We start from the raw sequence: 25,993 nt of genomic DNA on the forward strand, positions 1-25,993 counted from the left end.
TATGTTGTGAACATAAACATTTTGGACTTTTTGGTTCAACTATCCATAGAAGTTGATATTTGTATAACATTAAATTCTGCTGAAAATATATAGAATGATGCGCTTCCACATGTTCAAAATTATACTCGAAACAACTCAGCATATGCAAACATGAGTCATGATGAATGTGTGCTAATTCTTCTCTAAATTAATGGAGCAGTGAAGCATATATGCTATGTGGGGCTCTCATGTCATCTTAATGGTGCAGAACAAAATCTAACTAACAGGGCTGGTCTGGTTCCTGTTGGCCTCTTAGACAGATCTTTTACCTTGGAGGTTACCAAAGTTTCAGTACAGAATTTCTTTTACAACCATTGGCCTAGAAATATTGGTGTCAGAAAAAAATAGGCAACTGGGACGATGGGATGCTTATATGAGTTAACAAACAACTTACATGGTGCACAACCATGGGTATAATATTGGATTCTCCAAATCAATCATGTATTCTTGTGAACTCTATATCCTTCTTTGATTCTGAAAGCTGGATAAACATTCACAAACCTGCTTCTGGAAGAAAAAAAGAGACCCATTAAATGAGAATTTGAACTTGGTCATACAAATTTACATGAAAAAAAAATTGGATTCTCAAATTCTCATTGCATACTGCTAACTACACAAAAGTTCCAGTCAAACCTCAAATATGTGTGCAAACGTAGTCTGTTGCAGACTCAAAAAAATTACAACCCTGTAATTTGAACTGCCGATAGAAAATTATGAATACTTTAAAGTTGGATGCTTACCTAATTCATTCTTCGCCAAATATCATGGCCCTCCTCAGAAGATGCGGCTGCTGGGGCCTGGTGAGTCGACATGGAATCAGAGCCGGCTGATCCACTTCTTGTTCTGGATGCTGCTACTAACTGATCATACCATCAGTCGTCAAACCTCGAAGGAGGAGAAGGTGCGGGTTTGCCGATGGTATTGGAGGCAGGGTTTAGGAGGCTACGGGGAATGCATAGGAAAGGCCACCATATATGGCACCGAGACTTTGTAGCTGTCACACATCGCAATTGGGCTATCTTAATCTTACCAAACAAACATCCAACAAATTAAACTTAAGGTCCAGGATAAAATATTTACTCATCCTATAATTAACACGGAGCATTAAAAAGGCCTCCAATTATTAAATATATGGTATAATATGACTTTCTGGCTCCGGAGTTAAATATGACATTCCTTTCTCCTTGATGATAAATAGCAAAGGTATTCACAATATTCTGGCAGTGTACACTTGAGATATGGATTCCCTGAAAGATATCACATAACTGACACATGACATGGATTTTATTTGGTTTGCTACTATCATATTTCGAGATATTTTCCTTTTGTAAGTGCTTTTTCCAGATTTCATGAGGACATTCTCATTTTTTTGTGATAGACACCAAATTTATTCAGAATATTATCTAAGTATACACGCGTGATATTTATGTCACCTATATTACTTCAAAAGAGATTTTGTGTATTTGTTTGCATTAAATTATCTTATATACTTTTTCTTTAAATAGAAGCCGGTTATTTATTTCTTGAAATTTATCACATACCTAACATATGGCCTGAATTTTTATCTTGTCTACTGATGTCATATCTATTGATATTTTCTCTAAGATTGAAGAAAAGATTCTACATATTTTGGAGGTAAAACATATAATCGAACCTGCATGATTCATTGCATGAATGTGACTGCATTAGGAGATACATAAGTGCTTACTTATGTGCACCAAACAAAACAGGAGAAGATGATGAAGCTGCTGCCAATCTGTTAGAATAAATCCGAGGTGCTCCGTCGATCTACCGAGGACCAAGCAATCACACAAGCAGACACCGAGATTTGTTAACGAGGTTCACCATCATGGCTACATCCCCGGGGCATGACTACAGACGCTCCTCCCCATGACATCGCTACAATACCGCACTACGGCCGTCCGGGCGCCGGCACACGCCGCCGGCTCCCCCGCGTGCCCGTGCTATTATGTTGGCATAGGTTACATCATGTGTCTACCCTCGATATATATGAGAGGCCTAGGATACAAACGTCCTATTAGGACACAACTCCTACTCTGCCTACACATAGTCCAAAACCAAGTCCAACTGTAACCTACCTTGTACAATAATATTTGACACAACTCTAACAAACTCCACCTTGGTGAATATTCTCCACCACCTTGAATTCGTCCGTGCGTCGAACCTCCATGTACAGTGGACTTGGGATACGCCATGAGCACCGCTTCTACTCCCAGACTCCATGTGACTCCACTTGCAATTGTAGTCCCTTCTCGTCTTCTTAGCAGTCAACGCTCGAGCAAACTTAAGTTCGTCGTTACTCTACCTTGTGCTCCCAACTTCCGGAGTATCCGTCCAATGCCATCACACCCCGATCACTATCTGCTTGAAAATGAACAACTCACATATTGGATGCCACATATAAGAGTTACCCGAACTCAACGTCATCGCTCTCCTTGACTGTCTGTCTGAAACTTGAAGGAATTTCACCGTCACCCTGCGTCATCCTGAGTCAAATTCGCGGTTGTCTCATCTTTTTTTCGGATAGTCTCTGGCATGTCCCACAGCTATAGCACTCCACCTCCTTCTGTCTTGTCATCCGCACTTTGCCATGTGCACCGAGCACCACAGAATATACGGCTATGTACTCTCTCTGTTTTGACAATTTCAGACTTTCCGTCACTTTCTCAGATTCTCCACGGTCAACTCCCGTCCATCAACCAACGACGATAGACCCAGTCACCAACTTGAATCTGGTATTCATCAACACTGCTTCAGCACCCTCTGCACACAATGCCTTGGCATGTCGCTATGTCCCGTGCTTACCGCACGCCTCGCCGCTATCACCGCGCCGAGGCTCTGCTGTCCTGACCGAGTCTCCCGGGTAGCTAGCCCCCAATTCCTCAACCCCCACTTCAGAGAACCACCGATCATCACCGACCAATGCCAAGTATCACGTCTCCATCACACCATTGGGCCCCAGTCCGATCCACGTGTCTCTCGCTATCCCGCTGAAATAGGCTTCGACTCTCCATGCATTTACGCCGTAGCCCCTCCATCAGCACAGAGTGTAGTCCTCCATCAGACTCCAACTCCACCTTCAACATGACTCCATGGTGGTTGTACATGCCACCCTCCCGCGCCCTGTCGACTCCAAGCTCTCATGTGCACCGTCTTGAATCAATCCCGCGCAATAGTCTGTCGAAGCTGCCGCACAAGCCCTCAAGCCTGCACCACGTGTTTCCACGCCCCAGAAGTCGGCCACCATTAGCATCACGCTCCTATGTCGTCGTCGCTGAAATCACCGCCGTCTTCTGCTTTGACCGACATCCCCGTCGATCCGTCAGACAGTCTAGTCCGACCCAGCCGTGTATGTTTGACTGCAACCATGCTCCACCCTGCGTCGTCTCCGCCCCGCACATCTGTGCATTGATTGACGCCCTGTGTTTGCATGATCCTGTCATAGCGCGCTCCAGACTACTCCAAGCCTTATACGCACGTCGCCATCCTTTCCGCACAATGTCCATCTTGATCAACTTGGCATCCTGCTACTCCATCAAGCATATCCGTCGCACAAACAATTCCTGCAACACTTGAATTCAGGCAGCCTATCAATGTAAGCATTAACCCAAAATACCAACTTCCATCGACCTGTACTGGACCCGCGACTCCTGTGCCTCGATTACCATCCGACCACAGCCGAAACAATACCTACACGCTGCCATCTCCATACAAGACCATGTACCAAGCAAAAGAGCCAATAAAATCCCACATAGCTTAGCTTTTCCCGTGTCCATGCAAAAACCATCTTGACGTACACCACACCAAGCTTAGACTTTATTCCTTTACTCTCCTGCTCCTGATTGCAATGTGTTGGCTTGTGACGCTCTTTTTTCCTTAACAAATCTCTCATAGCTCTCTACAGCATACAGACATATTTTTTTCCAGACAACTTCGCAGCCTCCAGCACACACACGCGCTTGCGGCAGTCACCCATGGACTAGCTACCATGTGCTCTCACGACCCAACCTGCCCACTGAGCCATGATGACTCCGCTGGCACCCCGTGGGCCTCCGCCCACGCATGGCCTGGCTCGGCCAGCCCCTCTGGGCCAGCCTACCAGCACCGCTTGTAGTACGCCTAGTCGATCGCTTCGAATTCGATCTGGCCGAGACTTCCGCCGCTAGGATTCCGCCGCTGCCTCTGTCAATCTACGAATCGATCTCGCCGACGCCACTCGCTGCTGACTTCCGTTCTGATTCGTCGGAACCAATATGCCACCGTGTGCTTCTTGATTTGCTTCTTGTACTCATCCGCTGAAAGATCGATTTCTCATCCGCCTATGGCACTCCCTCGGTAACATCTTTCCTGCGAACAACCGATCAGAGCTGAATTTTCCTCCTCCTCTAGATCAACACCACGTCCTCAAATCGAACCTTGCTCATGATACCACTTGTTAGAATAAATCCGAGGCGCTCCGTCGATCTACCAAGGACCAAGCAATCACACAAGCACGACGCCAAGATTTGTTAACGAGGTTCACCATCATGGCTACATCCCCGGGGCATGATTACGGACGCTCCTCCCCATAACATCACTACAATACCGCACTCCGACCGCCCGGGCGCCGGCACACGCCGCCAGCTCCCCCGCGTGCCCATGCTATTATGTTGGCATATGTTACATCATGTGGCTACCCCCGATATATATGAGAGGCCTAGAATACAAGTGTCCTATTAGGACACAACTCCTACCCTGCCCTACACACAGTCCAAAACCAAGTCCAACTGTAACCTACCTTGTACAATAATATTTGACACAAGTCTAACACAATCAACACTTGCTGTCGACTCCTCACGTGCGCCTCCTAAGTGCCAAGGAGACGTTCATCAACACCACAACTTGATTTGGGAGTGTCGTGCAGCTTTCTTCTGCAATAGATCTTGAGGTTTTTTTAGGGAAGGTAGATCTCAAGGTTTGCTGATGCACTACATGTCAAATAAGTTTTGTTCTAGAGATGCTTATTCGGACTTACAGAGCACTCTAGCCAAACTCTTGCGGCCATCCTTATTCAAAGTTGCAGCATAGTCTAAGAAGGCTTGCCAAGTTTGGTCATCAAATGACATCCGAGGAAAACTGTACAAAAAAAAGAAAATTACAAATTTTGGTCAAACTGTGCACATACATTTTAAGAAATTTTCAGTAACTTTGTCTTTTTTGTATAGAGCTCCTCAAAAGTCGTTTGACCACCAAAATTGGCAAGCCTCTCTAACATTTGTTGATGATCAATCTCACAAAGTTTTAGATTTTTTTGAAATGTTTTGGTGTGTTTTCTTGCGTGGGTGCACCGTGGGTGCACCGAGAGTGGGTGTAGAAAAACCACTCTCTATTGCACCATCCAACATATAATCTGGATCGTTTATATTGTTGCTAAAACAGAATTGATGGATTAGATCTATATTTCCTATAATTCATGTGGTGTCTCAAAAGGTGCCTTACATTACTAAATATAAGAAGGATATAGAAGTAGCCACACTTACTCTGGCTATGATAAAAAAGAATAATTATGATTTTTCCTGACATGGCTGCAGCATATGCACTACAATCCATATACTGTATTAATAATGAGAACGATGTTTCAATACTAAATATATGCATGCTTCCAGATGTTCAAATTTCACAGAGGAATATTGTTTGATAAGAGATATCCAAAAAGCAACAACTAATATAATAGACACACTGATCAGAAGCTCTTACCCAGATGGATACTTTCGCTTTGTTCCAATGGGGACATGAGCTTCTTACCTGATATAACGGAAGCGACCCTACAGACAGGAGTCGAACAGCTTGCATGACGGGACAATAGAGGCATGATTGCTTGCATCACATTATCATGCCTTTATTGGCACCTGCTGCTAGAATCGGATCAGAGAAAATATGAACTTTGAAGGTTAGAAGTGGTAACAAAACCAATCACTATACAACAATAGTTACATTTTTCCAATCAATGTCTGCCCGCAAAGTTTCTTTGTAGCTCGTCCTACACGATGCCCCTTATCTATACCGTTGGTCATGATATGAAGATCTGTGCTAGTGCCAGCATATGCAGTAGAATCTCTATAGCATAGAGAGATTTAGTCTGAAAGGAAGGGCTACGTGAACAGTAGCGAGATTTCCCGTGCCACCAGCGCTGTCCCGTCGTGTCACTGCCTCTTCGCTTGACTACTTGTGGTCACAAGCCTCGCCGCTTGAGTACTTGTGGTCACGAGGCAAACAGACCGCAACAGCCGCATTTGTTTACACCCACTTGCTGGCGTTAGTGAATACACAATGACGTTTGTCAGCACATGTAGCGCTCTCTCTCTCTCTCACTCTTTCACTTTCTGATTTGTTTTCACTGCATGTGAGAGGGAGCAGCCGAGCAGGTGCATGTGCGTCCCGTGCTGCTGTGTAGATGCTCTGTCCGATGTCTAGCTCACTGCTGTTGCAGCCTACATGCGAGAGAGAAAGAGTGGGGCAGTACCCCACAACTAGAGAGAAAAAACATGGACTTTTTAGAGACGGAGATAACCTGTGTGAAAGCCTGAGATACTAGAGAGAAATTTATGAAGACAAAAAATAGAGTCGAGAAAACTTTGTATTCTCAAATTTACCTTCTCAAAGTAGAGAGAGACACCTTTGAGAAATTGAAGAGAGAGAGAGAGCGCGCGCTTGTGAGAGAAAAGACATACTTTTTTAAGAAAGTGAGAGATGAATGAAGCGGTGGTTTTTTCATAGTAGATGAGATAGAGACTGTGTCAGAGGCTGTGCATGTGAGAGAGAGACGGCATGAGGCTGCATGTGACTGTGAGAGAGAGGCGTGCGGCATGAGGCCAGGGGCAGATGTCCTTTCACATCATCAACAGTGCGTCCTGCCAGTATATTATGCGCTGATCATCTTAACAGAGCTGCAACTTTTCAAACTTTTGCACATATCTCGATGCATCACAGTTCACTTTGGACGGTCCTGATATAGGGTACCATGTAGCTCGGCCTACAAAAAACCGTGCTCCTGCCTGCCCGACAGACCATGCTACGCATCAACATGCTACATAAAAAGACAATTTCACGTTGTGGATGGAAGATTTGAATCAAGAGTCTGCAGACATGAGTCGAACAACTTGCATGACCGGACAACAGAGGGCATGACTGCTTGCATCACACTATCATGCCTTTATTGGCACCTGTTGCTAGAATCGGACTGGAGAAAATATGAACTTTGAAGGTTAGAAGTGGTAACAAAATCAATCACTATACAACAATAGTTACATTTTTTCAATCAATGTCTGCTCGACAGACCATGATACGCATCAACATGCTACATGAAAAAACAATTTTACGTTGTGGACGGAAGATGTAAATCAAGAGTGTGGAAGAGTAGACTTTTGTAGCAAAATTACTATCAGGTGTTTACTCAAGCTATTATGCATATATAGCACTTGCGGACATGGAGTGAAAGTAGAGAAACTCAACAATTTTGTTTGAGCCGCGGCCACCAAAATATGCTTCATACAGTGGCCCGTACATCGATCCTACTAAACCATGTAACTGAATATATGTGTTGGATTGCTGCTAGTTCAGAACTTTGAATCTGAGATCGCTTGAGTAGAGTGGATCCTACTTGCTATAACATCCAGTGTAGGGAAAAAATCATGTGATCAAACATATATACAGGCTAGATTACTGACCTTGAAAACTGAAATTCAAAGATTGGAGAGGACACACTTGATCTGGTTGTACCTGTTAAATCACCATCGATTGCTGAACTTGGAAACCGAGAGGAACACGCAAGACTGGATTGTACCTGCTAAATCACCATCATGTACTGGAATATATGCATCTCAGACTGCTGGATTTGAAATCTGAGATTCAAGGGTAGGAGAGGAAACAACCTAGGAACGTGATTTTTTAACCTAGGAACGCGATTAGAAGGTTGAACACACTTGATTTGATGGTACCTTTTGTTTGGATCGAATTGATCCAGGTCAGATGGAACTTTCGAAGACGATGAGCTAACGGTGGTGAGGATCGCTATATGATGCATCGCCGGGTAGGGCGGCGAGGTGATGGAGGCCGTGTGAGACATGTTTTTTATTTCAGAGGTGTACACGGAGTTCTCTTTTCTTAGTTTTTTTCTTAAACATGCGGTTCTTTCCTATAGCCTGACACATAGATGACGTCAATATGCATTTTGGTTGGACTCAATTTCCTATTATGATGGTCACGTTCTTTTCCTTAACAAAGGCATAGGAGTCCGGATGAAACATTATGTCACACTACTCATACATGTTCCATCCAAAAAAAAGACTACTCCATCCGCAAAAAAAGACTACTCCTACGTGACATATTGTACTGCTTTATGTACGTGCAAATAATATTTGCATGTAACGTTAATCTTGTAAATCCTAGCCATTAATATATAAAACTAACGGTCAGGATAATTTAATCTGTGTGGACAAACGTGATGGCTGATTTGTCTTCTATTTTAATTATATAATAGATAGATAGATATTAAACTTCTGTCTAGAATCTTTTGGATCTAAACATTCATGCCGCAATAAAGAAGTTACACTGAAAATTATGCTCGGTAGCATTCCACATCAAAAATTCTGTTTTTATCATTTACCTACTCGAGGACGAGTAGGAATTAAGCTTGGGGATGCTTGATACATCTCCAACGTATCTATAATTTTTGATTGTTCCATGCTATTATATTATCTGTTTTGGATGTTTAATGGGCTTTATTATGCACTTTTATATTATTTTGGGACTAACCTATTAACTGAAGGTCTAGTGCAAATTGCTGTTTTTGCCTATTTCAGTGTTTCGCAGAAAAAAAATATCAAACGGAATCAAAATGGAATGAAACCTTCGCGAGGATCTTTTTTTGGAACAAACGCAATCCAGGAGACTTGGAGTGGAAGTCAATGAAGCAACGAGGCGACCACGAGGTAGGGCAGCGCGCCCAGGGGCAGGCGCGCCCCCACCCTCGTGGGCCCCTCGTAGCTCCATCGACCTACTTCTTTCGCCTATATATACTCTTATACCCTGAAAACATCTAGGGGAACCACAACACCACTTTTCCACCGCCGCAACCTTCTATACCTGTGAGATCCCATCTGGGGACCTTTTCTGGCGATCTGCCGGAGGGGGATTCGATCACGGAGGGCTTCTACATCAACACCATAGCCTCTCCGATAATGTGTGAGTAGTTTACCACAGACCTTCGGGTCCATAGTTATTAGCTAGATGTCTTATTCTCTCTCTTTGCTTCTTAATACAAAGTTCTCCTCGATGCTCTTGGAGATCTATTCTATGTAATACTTTTTGCGGTGTGTTTGCCGAGATCTGATGAATTGTGGGTTTATGATCAAGTTTATCTATGAACAATATTTGATTCTTCTCTGAATTCTTATATGCATGATTTGATATCTTTGCAAGTCCATTCGAATTATCAGTTTGGTTTGGCCTACTAGATTGATCTTTCTTGCAATGGGAGAAGTGCTTAGCTTTGGGTTCAATCTTGCAGTGTCCTTTCCCAGTGACATCAGGGGCATCAAGGCACGTATTGTATTGTTGCCATCGAGGATAAAAAGATGGGGTTTATATCATATTGCTTGAGTTTATCCCTCTATATCATGTCATCTTGCCTAATGCGTTACTCTGTTCTTATGAACTTAATACTCTAGATGCATGCTGAATAGCGGTTGATGTGTGGAGTAATAGTAGTAGATGCAGAATCATTTCGGTCTACTTGACACGGACGTGATGCCTATGTTCATGATCATGCCTAGATATTCTCATAACTATGCGCTTTTCTATCAATTGCTCGGCAGTAATTTGTTCACCCATCGTAATTTATGCTATCTTGAGAGAAGCCACTAGTGAAACCTATGCCCCCGGGTCTACTTTACATCATATTAGTTTCCCGTCAACTAGCCATTTCTGACGCCATTTTTTTGCAATCTTTACTTTTCAATCTATACAACAAAAATACCAAAAATATTTATCTTATTATCTTTATCAGATCTCACTTTTGCAAGTGGCCATGAAGGGATTCACAACCCCTTTATCGCGTTGATTGCAAGGTTCTTACTTGTTTGTGCAGGTACTAGGCGATTTGCATGTAGTTTCCTACTGGATTGATACCTTGGTTCTCAAAAACTGATGGAAATACTTACGCTACTTTGCTGCATCACCCTTTCCTCTTTAAGGGAAAACCAACACATGCTCAAGAGGTAGCACTCTTCGCAATTCTAAAATCGGCGAAGGTAGAAATCAAGAAAGAGCATCAAGTGTTGATGGTTAACATGACTACTAGTTTCAAGACAAAGGGCAAAGGGAAAGAAAGGGAACTTCAAGAAGAATTGCAAGCAAGTTTTCACGCCCTGAAAGAAGCCCAAAGCTGGACCAAAGCTTGAAACTAAGTGCTTTTACTGCAAAGGGACTGGTCACTGGAAACGGAACTGCCCAAGTATTTGGCGGATAAGAATGATGGCAAAGTAAACAAAGGTATATTTGATATACATATTATTAATGTGTACTTTATTAGTGTTCATAGTAACCCCTGGGTATTTGATACCAGTTCAGTTGCTAAGATTAGTAACTCGAAATAGGAATTACAAAATGCACAGAAACTAGTTGAGGGCGAGGTAACGATGTGTGTTGGAAGTGATTCCAAGGTTAATAAGATCACCATCGCATACTCCCTCTACCTTCGGGATTAGTGTTGAACCTAAATAAATGTTATTTGGTGTTTGCGTTGAGCATGAATATGATTGGATCATGTTTATTGCAATACGGTTATTCATTTAAGTCAGAGAATAATTATTGTTCTGTTTACATGAATAAAACCTTCAATGGTCATACAACCAATGTGAATGGTTTGTTGAATCTCGATCGTGGTTATACACATATTAATAATATTGATGCCAAAAGATGCAAAGTTGATAATGATAGTGCAACATATTTGTGGCACTGCCGTTTAGGTCATATTGGTGTAAAGCACATGAAGAAACTCCATGCAGATGGACTTTTGGAATCACTTGATTATGAATCATTTGATGCTTGCGAACCATGCCTTATGGGCAAGATGACTAAGAATGCGTTCTCCGGAACAATGGAGTGAGCCACTGACTTATTGTAAATAATGCATACCGATGTATGCGGTCCGATGAGTGTTGAGGCTCGCGGCGGGTATAGTTATTTTCTGACCTTCACAGATGATTTGAACAGATATGGGTATATCTACTTAATGAAACACAAGTCTAAAACTTTTGAAAAGTTCAAAGAATTTCAGAGTGAAGTGGAGAATCATCGTAACAAGAAAATAAAGTTTCTACGATCTGATCGCAGAGGCGAATATTTGAGTTACGAGTTTGGCCTTCATTTAAAACAATGTGGAATAGTTTCACAACTATTGGTGTACAAAAGTAGGGGCTCTTCTTTTAACCCCTTTACTTGTGCACGGGTAGTCAGAGCCGCGCGCCACGGCCACACTTAGCAGGGCAGAGGAGGGAAGCCAGAAAGAAGATGAAGTACGAGACAACTGAGGCAACGACAAGACCAGAAACCCAGGAGAGCAAGAGGGTGAGGTGGACTCCCTCGGCAAGATCCTTGCCGAGGCAGCCTCACAGCCCCGGCAAGAGCCTTGCCAGGGCAACTTGCCCGATGCAAGCGAAGCAAGCCACCCTTGAGCCCACAGGCTCCAACCCAACAAACTACGTGGGACCAAGGCTCGGGAGGCGCCTCTGTAGTGGCATGCAAATCTTTGTCAAGATTATAAACATGTGAGATCAGATAAGGACCAGAAGACGGTGACCCTCGGCGGGATCCTAGCCGAGGAAATCCACAAGACCCCCGGCGAGACCCTTGCCGGGGATGACTTCAATGCCACGACAATACCCTTGTCAGGCCCCGGCAAGACCCTTGCCGAGGGCATCAGCAGGGCCACTGCCAGGCCCACGCCAGCCAAGACTCAACCACCGTCCCCAAGCAGCTGCTAGCTCAACCAGCTGGGCAGGCACCTGTGTGGTGACGGGCGGCCTCTACACCGACTCGGCAAGCACCTGCGTGGCGGCATGCGACCCTTCATGAAGGCTCCACCGCCGCGCCAGCCCAGCAGCCAGCCAACGTGGTGCTACGACACCTCGTCGGCTCGGACGACTACACAGCACAGTCAGCCGTCAAGTTCTTCAAGGGGCTAGTGTGCCGTTTTGGTGTGCCAAACAGAGTCATCACTGACAAAAACACTCAGTTCACAAGCCACACCTTCATGCAATACATCCAAGACCTCGGCAGCAGGGTCTGTTTCGCTTCACTGGCACACCCACGAAGCAACGGCCAGGCGGAGAGGGCAAATGCTGAAGTGTTGCGAGGCCTGAGAACAAAGACTTTTGACAGGCTGCACAAGAGAGGAAAGCGCTGGATTGATGAGTTGCCGGCGGTTCTTTGGTCGATCAGAATGACGCCAAATCGAGCCACCGGCTAGATACCCTTTGCCCTAGTATACGGGGCAGAAGCAGTTCTCCCCATGAAACTCATACATGGGTCACCTCGAGTGCTCGCTTACGAAGAGCTTGAGCAAGAGCAATTGCGGGAAAATGACGCAACACTCCTTGAGGAAGATCGTCTTCAGGCGGCTGTGAGAGCAGCGCGCTACCAGCAAGCCTTGCGCTGCTATCATAGCTGCAAGGTTCATGCCCGAAGCCTTGAGGAAGGCGACCTTGTTCTTCGACGCGTTCAGTCGGCCAAGAATTCAAGCAACTTGACGCCGAAGTGGGAAGGCCCTTATCGGGTAATACGAGTCACCAGGCCTGGCGCAGTCCGCCTGGAGACCGAAGATGTTGTTCTAGTGAGCAACTCCTGGAACATTGAACATCTTCGCAAGTTTTACCCATAAGGCGCGGTTGCCGGGCCCCCCGACAACCCACCTATTGTACAAGCCTTGCCGACAAGGCATATAACCCTCTGTACAAAGCCAGGCGCAGACCCTGAGCATAAATAAATGAAGCGCTGGCGCCCTAAGTTTTAGCATGCATGCTAGGGTAAGTCTCTCCCTCGGTTAGGGTTGATAGTGCATAGCGGCGACTAACCCCTAGCCTAGAGGTCGAGTACGCGTCTTTCTGTCTTCTCTGGTTCGCAGGGCACGTGGACACTTGTGCTGAGCCGCTTGGGAGAAAGAAAACGAACCGGCGCTCCGGATGTCGGTGGAAATGACACCTATGGGGCTACTAGGATCCCTTCTATGGTTGGTGAGCGCGCGGTTGTGCAAAGAGCAGGACTGACAGGAAGCACACGGATCGTTTACTCAGGTTCGGGCTGTGAAGATGCGTAATACCCTAATCCTACTTTGGTGGATGTATTTGAGTGTTCTTGTGTTCTTGATCTAGCTACGGGGTGCAACTTGCCCAAAAGAGCCGAATCCCTCTCGTGGATGCCTTGGGCCTCCTTTTATAGGCGAAAAGGGGTTGCCACAGTGGCACACAAGAGGTGGAAAGGTCTATAGTGGATGAGTCTATCCTCTGGCCCCGTCGGATAAACACATTTAATGCGCCGCTGATGTGCCCCTCTCACTTTATCGGGGGTGGTAAGGAAGCACGTCCAACATGTCGCCGCCACGCCTGGCTTCGACACGCGTCCGAGCTGGCGAGGTGTTGTAGCGCCAGGTTGGCTGGCTGCTGGGCTGGCGTGGCGGTGGAGCCTTCATGAAGGGTCACATGCCGCCATGCAGGTGCTTGCCGAGTCGGTGTAGAGGACGCCCGTCGCTACACAGGTGCCTGCCCAGCTGGTTGAGCTAGCAGCTGCTTGGGGACGGTGGTTGAGTCTTGGCTGGCGCGGGCCTGGCAGTGGCCCTGCTGATGCCCTCGGAAAGGGTCTTGCCAGGGCCCGGCAAGGGTATTGCCGTGGCATTGTAGTCGTCCCCGGCAAGACCGGATTTGCTCGGCTAGGATCCGGCCGAGGGTCGCCGTCTTCTGGTCCTTATCTGATCTCACATGTTTATGATCTTGACAAAGATTTGCATGCCACCACGGAGGCGCCTCCCGAGCCTTGGTTCCAATGTAGTTGGTTGGGTTGGAGCCTATGTGCTCAAGGGTGGCTTGCTCTGCTGGCATCGGGCAAGTTGCCTCGGCAAGGCTCTTTGCCGAGGCTGTGGAGGCTGCCTCGGCAAGGATCTAGCCGAGGGAGTCCACCTCACCCTCTTGCTCTCCTACGCTTCTGGTCTTGGCGTTGCCTTGGTTGTCTCGTACTTCGGCTTCTCTCCGGCTTCCCTCCTCTGCCCTACTAAGTGTGGTCGTGGCGCGCAGCCCTGACTGCCTGTGCACAAGTAAAGGGGTCAAAAGAAGAGCCCCTACTTTTGTACACCGACAGGAGGCACATCCCACCTGTCACCGCCATGCCTGGCTTCGACATGCATCCGAGCTGATGAGGCGTCGTAGCGCCACGTTGGCTGGCTGCTGGGTTGGCGCGGCGGTGGAGCCTTCATGAAGCGTCACATGCCGCCATGCATGTGCTTGCCAAGTCGGTGTAGAGGCCGCCCGTCGCCACGCAGGTGCCTGCCCAGCTGGTTGAGCTAGCAGCTGCTTGGGGACGGTGGTTGAGTCTTGGCTCGCGCGGGCCTGGCAGTGGCCCTGCTGATACCCTCGGCAAGGGTCTTGCCGGGGCCCGACAAGGGTATTGCCATGGCGTTGTAGTCGTCCTCGGCAAGGGTCTCGCCGGGGGTCTTGCGGATTTCCTCAGCTAGGATCCCGCCGAGGGTCGCCGTCTTCTGGTCCTTATCTGATCTCACATGTTTATAATCTTGACAAAGATTTCCATGCCACCACAGAGGCGCCTCCCGAGCCTTGGTTCCAACATAGTTAGTTGGGTTGGAGCCTGTGGGCTCAAGGGTGGCTTGCTCCGCTGGCATCGGGCAAGTTGCCCGGCAAGGCTCTTGCCGGGGCTGGGAGGCTTCCTCCGCAAGGATCTTGCCGAGGGAGTCCACCTCGCCCTCTTGCTCTCCTGCGTTTCTGGTCTTGGCGTTGCCTCGGTTGTCTCGTACTTCGGCTTCTTTCCGGATTCCATCCTCTGCCCTGCTAAGTGTGGCCGTGGCGCATGGCTCAGACTGCCCGTGCACAAGTAAAAGGGTCAAAAGAAGAGCCCCTACTTTTGTACACCGATAGGAGCCCCCGGGCCTGGGCCACACATAAGCACGTCACGTTGTTGGGCTAGGCCCAGAATGGTGCGTAGGCAGGTGGGGCGGATTTTACCGTAGTAACTTCTCGTCTGCTGCGCTTCCCCATGACCTATGTTGAACGCGCGACATGGAGGGTCATGCTTGACGCGGGGGTCAGGCATGGGGCGGTTTCTGCATGCATGTGTCACATCGTAAAGAGGCGGCTCGCGCCTTCCCCATAAAAAGAGGGAGGCGCAAAGGCGCGGCTCATTTACTCGGGCGGACTCGGGTCATGGTCTTCAAGGCATCAATCCCCCTCGATCACGGGGTGGAGAACGGCCGCCTCACCCGTCCCCTCAGTTCTGCTTGCTCGCCACGTGTCCCCCATGCAGGTGGCAGGCGGTGGAGGCGGGAAACCGGGCCGTTGCTGATTGGGGCAGCGGGTCGGTCCTGATTCCCTGCGCCTCCGGTGGCTGGATTGGTTGAGTGGGGCAGCCGAGCTTCGACCTCGCCCCTTTATAAGGAGGGGGAGGGGGATGTCATCCCACATTCTCTCAACATCCATCCTCTCCCACCTCCACTCTTTTCTTCCACCCGCCATGGCAAGAGGGGGTGTCAGCCCTTCGACGATGGCGGCAAGGGTTGTTGCTCATCAGCGCGTCCCTCCTCCCCAAGAGCTCGTGGTGGCGGAGCCGGCCACGAGAGGAAGGGGGAGGGAGCGAGGCCGAGGTCACCGAGAAGCTCGAGGGAGAGGGGGACGGGGCGGCGCATCGGCCTTGCCTCCGCCAGCGATGCCTCCCCCGATGGAGGGCCACGTCAGGGACCAGCCCCGCGAGTCATTAGGATGCGCTGGCCACCGCGTCGCCGCCTCCATCTCCCTACCCCATTTTCTCGGGAGATGGAGCTCAATCCACCCCAGAACCTCAGGTTGCACATGAGGGGTTGCGGGGACGTGGCACACGGGTCGACGTCGACTTCCCCGCTCCTCACTCATGTACCTCCACCGCGGAGGGAAGACGTTCAGTCGCATCCACAGCCTGACGACGGGGCTTGTCCTCTACTTCAAGTTAATGGAGGGCGGCCTGCTCTCCGTCAAGGTCTTTGGAGATCTTGGAGCTCGCCTGAAGTGCTGCGTGGAGAGCTCCTCTGACGATGAGGACTCCTTTTCAAGCGGGAGTGATGAGGAGGGTAGCGATAGCAACGACGAGAGCGTCGAGCGAGGTCACGTCGACCTCGTCTCCGACTGATCGCATCGCCCCGCCCTACGTTGTGCGGCCTGCCGAGGGCCTTCCTCGTCAAGCTCTCCATCGGGGCGCTCCCCGTCGTCTCCTTGGGCGGCTGGCGTAGGAGGGCCGGAGAAGGCGAAGAAGGCGGGTGGCGGCCGTCATGTCGGAGTATGCGGGCACCGACGCCTTCGTCGCGTATTGCCGGCCCGCTGCCTCATCTTCCAGCTCCTTTCCTGGCACCAAGATGTTTGTCTTGGTGCCTTCTGCTCCTCGTACCTTGCCTAGGCGCTCTTTTTGCCCTCCGGCCTTCCTGTTCCACCTTCTGAGGAGAGGGGCAAGAAAGGGATTACGGGCGTCTTACCTCTTTTTAGTTTGTAAGCGTGCATGCACTTGTTAGATTTAAAATTTGTAACCCCTTGCTCATGTTTTTAATTCCATATGAACTGTACCTGTATGGGATGTTTTTAATGAAAAAGGGTGCTTTCCGGGTTCTCTGTGCGTGCGCGAGGCCCATGCCAAGGAACGAATGCTTGTTATTTTTAAGATAAACATTGTCGCCTGGCAACAGGCCTTGCCGTCCCCTGACTTCAGTCGACCATTCTCATTGAGGGAGTCCTGGATTAGGGGGTCTCCGAACAGCCGGACTATTGAAGGAAATATGCCCTAGAGGCAATAATAAAGTTATTATTTATTTCCTTATATCATGATAAATGTTTATTATTCATGCTATAATTGTATTAACCGGAAACATAATACATGTGTGAATACATAGACAAATAGAGTGTCACTAGTATGCCTCTACTTGACTAGCTCGTTAATCGAAGATGGTTATGTTTCCTAACCATAAACAAAAGAGTTGTTATTTGATTAACGGGATCACATCATTAGGAGAATGATGTGATTGACATGACCCATTCCATTAGCTTAGCACCCGATCGTTTAGTATGTTGCTATTGCTTTCTTCATGACTTATACATGTTCCTATGAATATGAGATTATGCAACTCCTGTTTGCCGGAGGAACACTTTGTGTGCTACCAAACATCACAACGTAACTGGGTGATTATAAAGGAGCTCTACAGGTGTCTCCAAAGGTACATGTTGGGTTGGCGTATTTCGAGATTAGGATTTGTCACTCCGATTGTCGGAGAGGCATCTCCGGGCCCTCTCGGTAATGCACATCACATAAGCCTTGCAAGCATTGCAACTAATGAGTTAGTTGTGAGATGATGTATTATGGAACAAGTAAAGAGACTTGCCGGTAACGAGATTGAACTAGGTATTGAGATACCGACGATCGAATCTCGGGCAAGTAACATACCGATGACAAAGGGAACAACGTATGTTGTTATGCGGTCTGACCGATAAAAGATCTTCGTAGAATATGTAGGAGCCAATATGAGCATCCAGGTTCCGCTATTGGTTATTGACCGGAGACGTGTCTCGGTCATGTCTACATTGTTCTCGAACCCGTAGGGTCCGCACACTTAAGGTTTCGATGACAGTTATATTATGAGTTTATGCATTTTGATGTACCGAAGTTTGTTCGGAGTCCCGGATGTGATCACGGACATGATGAGGAGTCTCGAAATGGTCGAGACATAAAGATTGATATATTGGAAGCCTATATTTGGATATCGGAAGTGTTCCGGGTGAAATCGGGATTTTACCGGAGTACCGGGAGGTTACCGGAACCCCCGGGAGGTATATGGGCCTTAGTGGGCTTTAGTGGAAGAGAGGAGAGGTGGCCAAGGCTGGGCCGCACGCCCCTCGCCCCCCTAGTCCGAATAGGATAAGGAGAAGGGGGTGGCGCCCCCCCCTTCCTTCTCTCTCTCCTCTTTCCCCCTCCCGAATCCTATTCCAACTAGGAAAGGGGGGAATCCTACTCCCGATGGGAGTAGGACTCCTCCTGGCACGCCCTCCTCCTGGCTGGCCGCACCCCCCCTTTGATCCTTTATATACGGGGGCAGGGGGCACCCCTAGACACACAAGTTGATCCACGTGATCATATTCTTAACCGTGTGCGGTGCCCCCTTCCACCATAGTCCTCGATAATATTGTAGCGGTGCTTAGGCGAAGCCCTGTGACGGTAGTACATCAAGATCGTCACCACGCCGTCGTGCTGACGGAACTCTTCCCCGAAACTTTGCTGGATCGGAGTCCGGGGATCGTCATCGAGCTGAACGTGTGCTAGAACTCGGAGGTGCCGTAGTTTCGGTGCTTGATCGGTCGGGCCGTAAAGACGTACGACTACATCAACCGCGTTGTGCTAACGCTTCCGCTGTCGGTCTACAAGGGTACGTAGATCACATTCTCCCCTCTCGTTGCTATGCATCACCATGATCTTGCGTGTGCATAGGAAAATTTTGAAATTAGTACGTTCCCCAACAGTGGTATCAGAGCCTAGGTTTTATGTGTTGATGTTATATGCATGAGTAGAACACAAGTGAGTTGTGGGCGATATAAGTCATACTGCTTACCAGCATGTCATACTTTGGTTCGGCGATATTGTTGGACGAAGCGGCCCGGACCGACATTACGCATACGCTTACGCGAGACCGGTTCTCCCGACGTGCTTTGCACAAAGGTGGCTAGCGGGTGACAGTTTCTCCAACTTTAGTTGAACCGAGTGTGGCTATGCCCGGTCCTTGCGAAGGTTAAAACAACACCAACTTGACAAACTATCGTTGTGGTTTTGATGCGTAGGTAAGATTGGTTCTTGCTTAAGCCCGTAGCAGCCACGTAAAACTTGCAACAACAAAGTAGAGGACGTCTAACTTGTTTTCGCAGGGCATGTTGTGATGTGATATGGTCAAGACATGATACTAAATTTTATTGTATGAGACGATCATGTTTTGTAACCGAGTTATCGGCAACTGGCAGGAGCCATATGGTTGTCGCTTTATTGTATGCAATGCAATCGCGCCGTGATGCTTTACTTTATCACTAAGCGGTAGCGATAGTCATGGAAGCATAAGATTGGCGAGACGACAACGATGCTACGATGGAGATCAAGGTGTCGCACCGGTGACGATGGTGATCATGACGGTGCTTCGAAGATGGAGATCACAAGCACAAGATGATGATGGCCATATCATATCACTTATATTGATTGCATGTGATGTTTATCTTTTATGCATCTTATCTTGCTTTGATTGACGGTAGCATTATAAGATGATCTCTCACTAATTATCAAGAAGTGTTCTCCCTGAGTATGCACCGTTGCGAAAGTTCTTCGTGCTGAGACACCACGTGATGATCAGGTGTGATAGGCTCTACGTTCAAATACAACGGGTGCAAAACAGTTGCACACGTAGAATACTCAGGTTATACTTGACGAGCCAAGCATATACAGATATGGCCTTGGAACACGAAGACCGAAAGGTCGAGCGTGAATCATATAGTAGATATGATCAACATAGCGATGTTCACCAATGAAACTACTCCATCTCACGTGATGATCGGACATGGTTTAGTTGATTTGGATCATGTAATCACCTAGAGGATTAGAGGGATGTCTATCTAAGTGGGAGTTCTTAAGTAATATGATTAATTGAACTTAAATTTATCCTGGTAGTATTTTGCAAATTATGTTGTAGATCAATAGCTCGCGTTGTTGCTTCCCTGTGTTTATTTTGATATGTTCCTAGAGAAAATTGTGTTGAAAGATGTTAGTAGCAATGATGCGGATTGGATCCGTGATCTGAGGTTTATCCTCATTGCTGCACAGAAGAATTATGTCCTTGATGCACCGCTAGGTGACGGACCTATTGCAGGAGCAGATGCAGACATTATGAATGTTTGGCTAGCTCAATATGATGACTACTTGATAGTTTAGTGCACCATGCTTAATGGCTTAGAATCGGTACTTCAAAGACGTTTTGAATGTCATGGAGCATATGAGATGTTCCAGGAGTTGAAGTTAATATTTCAAGCAAATACCTGAGTTGAGAGATATGAAGTCTCCAACAAGTTCTATAGCTAAAAGATGGAGGAGAATCGCTCAACTAGTGAGCATGTTCTCAGATTGTCTGAGTACTACAATCGCTTGAATCAAGTGGGAGTTAATCTTCCAGATAAGATAGTGATTGACAGAATTCTCTAGTCACCATCACCAAGTTAGTAGAACTTCATGATGAACTATGATATGCAAGGGATAACAGAAACGATTCCCAAGCTCTTCGTAATGCGGAAATTGACGAAGGTAGAAATCGAGAAAAACATCAAGTGTTGATGGTAGACAAGACCACTAGTTTCAAGAAAAGGGCAGAGGGAAGAAGGGGAACTTCAAGAAGAACAACAAGCAAGTTGCTGCTCAAGTGAAGAAGCCCAAGTCTGGTCCTAAGCCTGAGACTAAGTGTTTCTACTGCAAAGGGACTGGTCACTGGAAGTGGAACTACCCCAAGTGATTGGCAGATAAGAAGGATGGCAAAGTGAACATAAGTATATTTGATATACATGTTATTGATGTGTACTTTACTAGTGTTTATAGCAACCCCTCAGTATGTGATACTAGTTCAGTTGCTAAGATTAGTAACTCGAAACGGGAGTTGCAGAATAAACAGAGACTAGTTAAGGGTGAAGTGACGATGTGTGTTGGAAGTGGTTCCAAGATTGATATGATCATCATCGCACACTCCCTATACTTTCGGGATTAGTGTTGAACCAGAATAAGTGTTATTTGGTGTTTGCGTTGAGCATGAATATGATTTGATCATGTTTATTGTAATACGGTTATTCATTTAAGTAAGAGAATAAATTGTTGTTCTGTTTTACATGAATAAAACCTTATATGGTTACACACCCAATGAAAATAGTTCGTTGGATCTCGATCGTAGTGATACACATAATCATAATATTGAAACCAAAAGATGCAAAGTTAATAATGATAGTGCAACTTATTTGTGGCACTGCCGTTTAGGTCATATTGGTGTAAAGCGCATGAAGAAACTCCATGCTAATGGGTTTTTGGAATCACTTGATTATGAATCAGTTGATGCTTGCGAACCATGCCTCATGGGCAAGATGACTAAAACGCCGTTCTCCAGAACTATGGAGCGAGCAACTGACTTACTGGAAATAATACATACTGATGTATGAGATCCGATGAGTGTTAAGGCTCGTGGCGGGTATCATTATTTTCTGACCTTCACAGATGATTTGAGCAGATATGGGTATATCTACTTAATGAAACACAAGTCTGAAATATTTGAAAAGTTCAAAGAATTTCAGAGTGAAGTGGAGAATCATCGTAACAAAAATAAAAGTTTCTACGATATGATCACAGAAGTAAAATATTTGAGTTACGAGTTTGGCCTTCAGTTAAAAACAATGTGAAATAGTTTCACTACTCACGCCACCTGGAACACCACAGTGTAATGGTGTGTTCGAACGTCATAACCGTACTTTATTGGACATAGTACAATCTATGATGTTTCTTACCCATTTACCAATATAGTTTTGGGATCATGCATTAGAGACAACTGCATTCACGTCAAAAAGGGGCACCATCTAAGTCCGTTGAGACGACACAATCTGAACTCTGGTTTGGCAAGAAACCAAAGTTGTCGTTTCTTAAAATTTGGGATTGTGATGCTTATATGAAAAAGTTTCATCCTGATAAGCTCAAACCCAAATTGGAGAAATATGTCTTCATAGGATACCCAAAGGATACTATTGGGTACACCTTCTATCACAGATCCGAAGGCAAGACATTCGTTGCTAAGAATGGATCCTTTCTAGAGAAGGAGTTTCTCTTGAAAGAAGTGAGTGGGAGGAAAGTAGAACTTGATAAGGTAATTGTACCTTCTCCCTTATTGAAAAGTAGTTTATCACAAGAAATCTGTTCCTGTGACTACTACACCAATTAGTGAGGAAGACTAATGATGATGATCATGTAACTTCAGATCAAGTTAATACCGAATCTCGTAGGTAAACCAGAGTGAGATCCGCACCAAAGTGGTACGGTAATCCTGTTCTGGAAGTCATGTTACTAGACCATGACGAACTTGCGAACTATGAGGAAGCGATGATGAGCCTAGATTCCGCAAAATGGCTTGAGGCCATGAAATCTGAGATGAGATCCATGTATGAGAACAAAGTATGGACTTTGATTGACTTGCCCAATGATCGGCAAGCCATTGAGATTAAATGGATCTTCAAGAGGAAGACGGACACTGATAGTAGTGTTACTATCTACAAAGCTAGAATTGTCGCAACAAGGTTTTCGACAAGTTCAAGGTGTTGACTATGATGAGAGTTTCTCACTCGTATCTATGCTTAAGTCTGTCCGAATCATGTTAGCAATTGCCGCATTTTATGAAATCCAGCAAATGGATGTCAAAACTGCATTCCTGAATGGATTTCTGGAAGACGAGTTGTATATGATGCAGCCGGAAGGTTTTGTCGATCCAGAAGGAGCTAACAAAGTGTGCAAGCTCCAGCGATCCATTTATGGACTGGTGCAAGCCTCTCGGAGTTGGAATAAATGCTTTGATAGTATGATCAAAGCATATAGTTTTATACAGACTTGCGGTGAAGCCTGTATTTATAAGAAAGTGAGTGGGAGGACTACAACATTTCTGATAAGTATATGTGAATGACATATTGTTGATCGGAAATAATGTAGAATTATTCTGCAAAGCATAAAGGAGTGTTTTTAAAGAAGTTTTTCAAAGAAAGACCTTGGTGAAGCTGCTTACGTATTAAGCATCAAAATCTATAGAGATAGATCAAGACGCTTGATAAGTTTTTTCAATGAGTACAGACCTTGACAATATTTTGAAGTAGTTCAAAAATGGAACAGTCAAAGAAATAGTTCTTGGCTGTGTTACAAGGTATGAAATTGAGTAAGACTCAAAGCCCAACCACGGCAGAAGATAGAAAGAGAATGAAAGTCATTCCCTATGCCTCAGCCATAGGTTCTATAAAGTATGCCATGATGTGTACCAGATCTATTGTATACCCTACTCTGTGTTAAGCAAGGGAGTACAATAGTGATCTAAGAGTAGATCACTGGACATTGGTCAAAATTATCCTTAGTGGGATAAGAAAATATTTCTCGATTATGGAGGTGACAAAAGGTTCGTCGTAAAAAGTTACGTCGATGCAAGTTTGGACAGATCTGGATGACTCTAAGTCTCTATCTAGATACATATTGAAAGTGGGAGCAATTAGCTAGAGTAGCTCCATGCAGAGCATTGTAGACATAGAATTCGCAAAATACTTACGGATCTGTATGTGACAGACCCGTTGACTAAAATTATCTCACAAGCAAAACATGATCACACCTTAGTACTCTTTGGGTGTTAATCACATAAATGATGTGAACTAGATTATTGACTCTAGTAAACCCTTTGGGTATAGGTCACATGACGATGTGAACTATGGGTGTTAATCACATGGTGATGTGAACTCTTAGTGTTGAATCACATGGCGTTGTGAACTAGATTATTGACTCTAGTGCAAGTGGGATACTGAAGGAAATATGCCCTAGAGGAAATAATAAAGTTATTATTTATTTCCTTATATCATGATAAATGTTTATTATTCATGCTAGAATTGTATTAACCGGAAACATAATACATGTGTGAATACATAGACAAACAGAGTGTCACTAGTATGCCTCTACTTGACTAGCTCGTTAATCGAAGATGGTTATGTTTCCTAACCATAAACAAAAGAGTTGTTATTTGATTAACAGGATCACATCATTAGGAGAATGATGTGATTGACATGACCCATTCCATTAGCTTAGCACCCGATCATTTAGTATGTTGCTATTGCTTTCTTCATGACTTATACATGTTCCTATGACTATGAGATTATGCAACTCCCGTTTGCCGGAGGAACACTTTGTGTGCTACCAAACGTCACAACGTAACTGGGTGATTATAAAGGAGCTCTACAGACGTCTCCAAAGGTACATGTTGGGTTGGCGTATTTCGAGATTAGGATTTGTCACTCCGATTGTCGGAGAGGTATCTCTGGGCCCTCTCGGTAATGCACATCACATAAGCCTTGCAAGCATTGCAACTAATGAGTTAGTTGTGATATGATGTATTACGGAACGAGTAAAGAGACTTGCCGGTAACGAGATTGAACTAGGTATTGAGATACCGACGATCGAATCTCGGGCAAGTAACATACCGATGACAAAGGGAACAACGTATGTTGTTATGCGGTCTGACTGATAAAAGATCTTCGTAGAATATGTAGGAGCCAATATGAGCATCCAGGTTCCGCTATTGGTTATTGACCGGAGACCTGTCTCGGTCATGTCTACATTGTTCTCGAACCCGTAGGGTCCGCACGCTTAAGGTTTCGATGACAGTTATATTATGAGTTTATGCATTTTGATGTACCGAAGTTTGTTCGGAGTCCCGGATGTGATCACGGACAGGACGAGGAGTCTCGAAATGGTCGAGACATAAAGATTGATATATTGGAAGCCTATATTTGGATATCGGAAGTGTTCCGGGTGAAATCGGGATTTTACCGGAGTACCGGGAGGTTACCGGAACCCCCCGGGAGGTATATGGGCCTTAGTGGGCTTTAGTGGAAGAGAGGAGAGGTGGCCAGGGCTGGGCCACGCGCCCCTCCCCTCCTAGTCCGAATAGGATAAGGAGAAGGGGGCGGCGCCCCCCCTTCCTTCTCTCTCTCCTCTTTCCCCCTCCCGAATCCTATTCCAACTAGGAAATGGGGGGGGGGAATCCTACTCCCGATGGGAGTAGGACTCCTCCTGGCACGCCCTCCTCCTGGCCGGCTGCACCCCCCCTTTGATCCTTTATATACGGGGGCAGGGGCACCCCTAGACACACAAGTTGATCCACGTGATCATATTCTTAACTGTGTGCGGTGCCCCCTTCCACCATAGTCCTCGATAATATTGTAGCGGTGCTTAGGCGAAGCCCTGCGACGGTAGTACATCAAGATCATCACCACGCCATCGTGCTGACGGAACTCTTCCCCGACACTTTGCTGGATCGGAGTCCGGGGATCGTCATCGAGCTGAACGTGTGCTAGAACTCAGAGGTGCCGTAGTTTCGGTGCTTGATCGGTCGGGCCGTGAAGACGTACGACTACATCAACCGCGTTGTGCTAACGCTTCCGCTATCGGTCTACAAGGGTACGTAGATCACACTCTCCCCTCTCTATTCTATCCATCACCATGATCTTGCGTGTGCGTGGGAAAAATTTGAAATTACCACGTTCCCCAACAAGTATATCCTTTGGCCGGACTGTTGGACTATGAAGATACAAGATTGAAGACTTCGTCCCGTGTCCGGATGGGACTCTCCTTGGCGTGGAAGGCAAGATAGGAAATACGGATATGTAGATCTCCTCCCTTGTAACCGACCTTGTGTAACCCTATCCCCCTCCGGTGTCTATATAAGCCGGAGGGTTTAGTCCGTAGGACAACAGACAATCATAGCATAGGCTAGCTTCTAGGGTTAGCCTCTATGATCTCATGGTAGATCAACTCTTGTAATACTCATATCATCATGAACAATCAAGCAGGAAGTAGGGTATTACCT

The sequence above is a fragment of the Triticum dicoccoides genome, chromosome 4A, assembly GCF_002162155.2.
Source record: "Triticum dicoccoides isolate Atlit2015 ecotype Zavitan chromosome 4A, WEW_v2.0, whole genome shotgun sequence".
Classification (NCBI taxonomy): Eukaryota; Viridiplantae; Streptophyta; class Magnoliopsida; order Poales; family Poaceae; genus Triticum; species Triticum dicoccoides.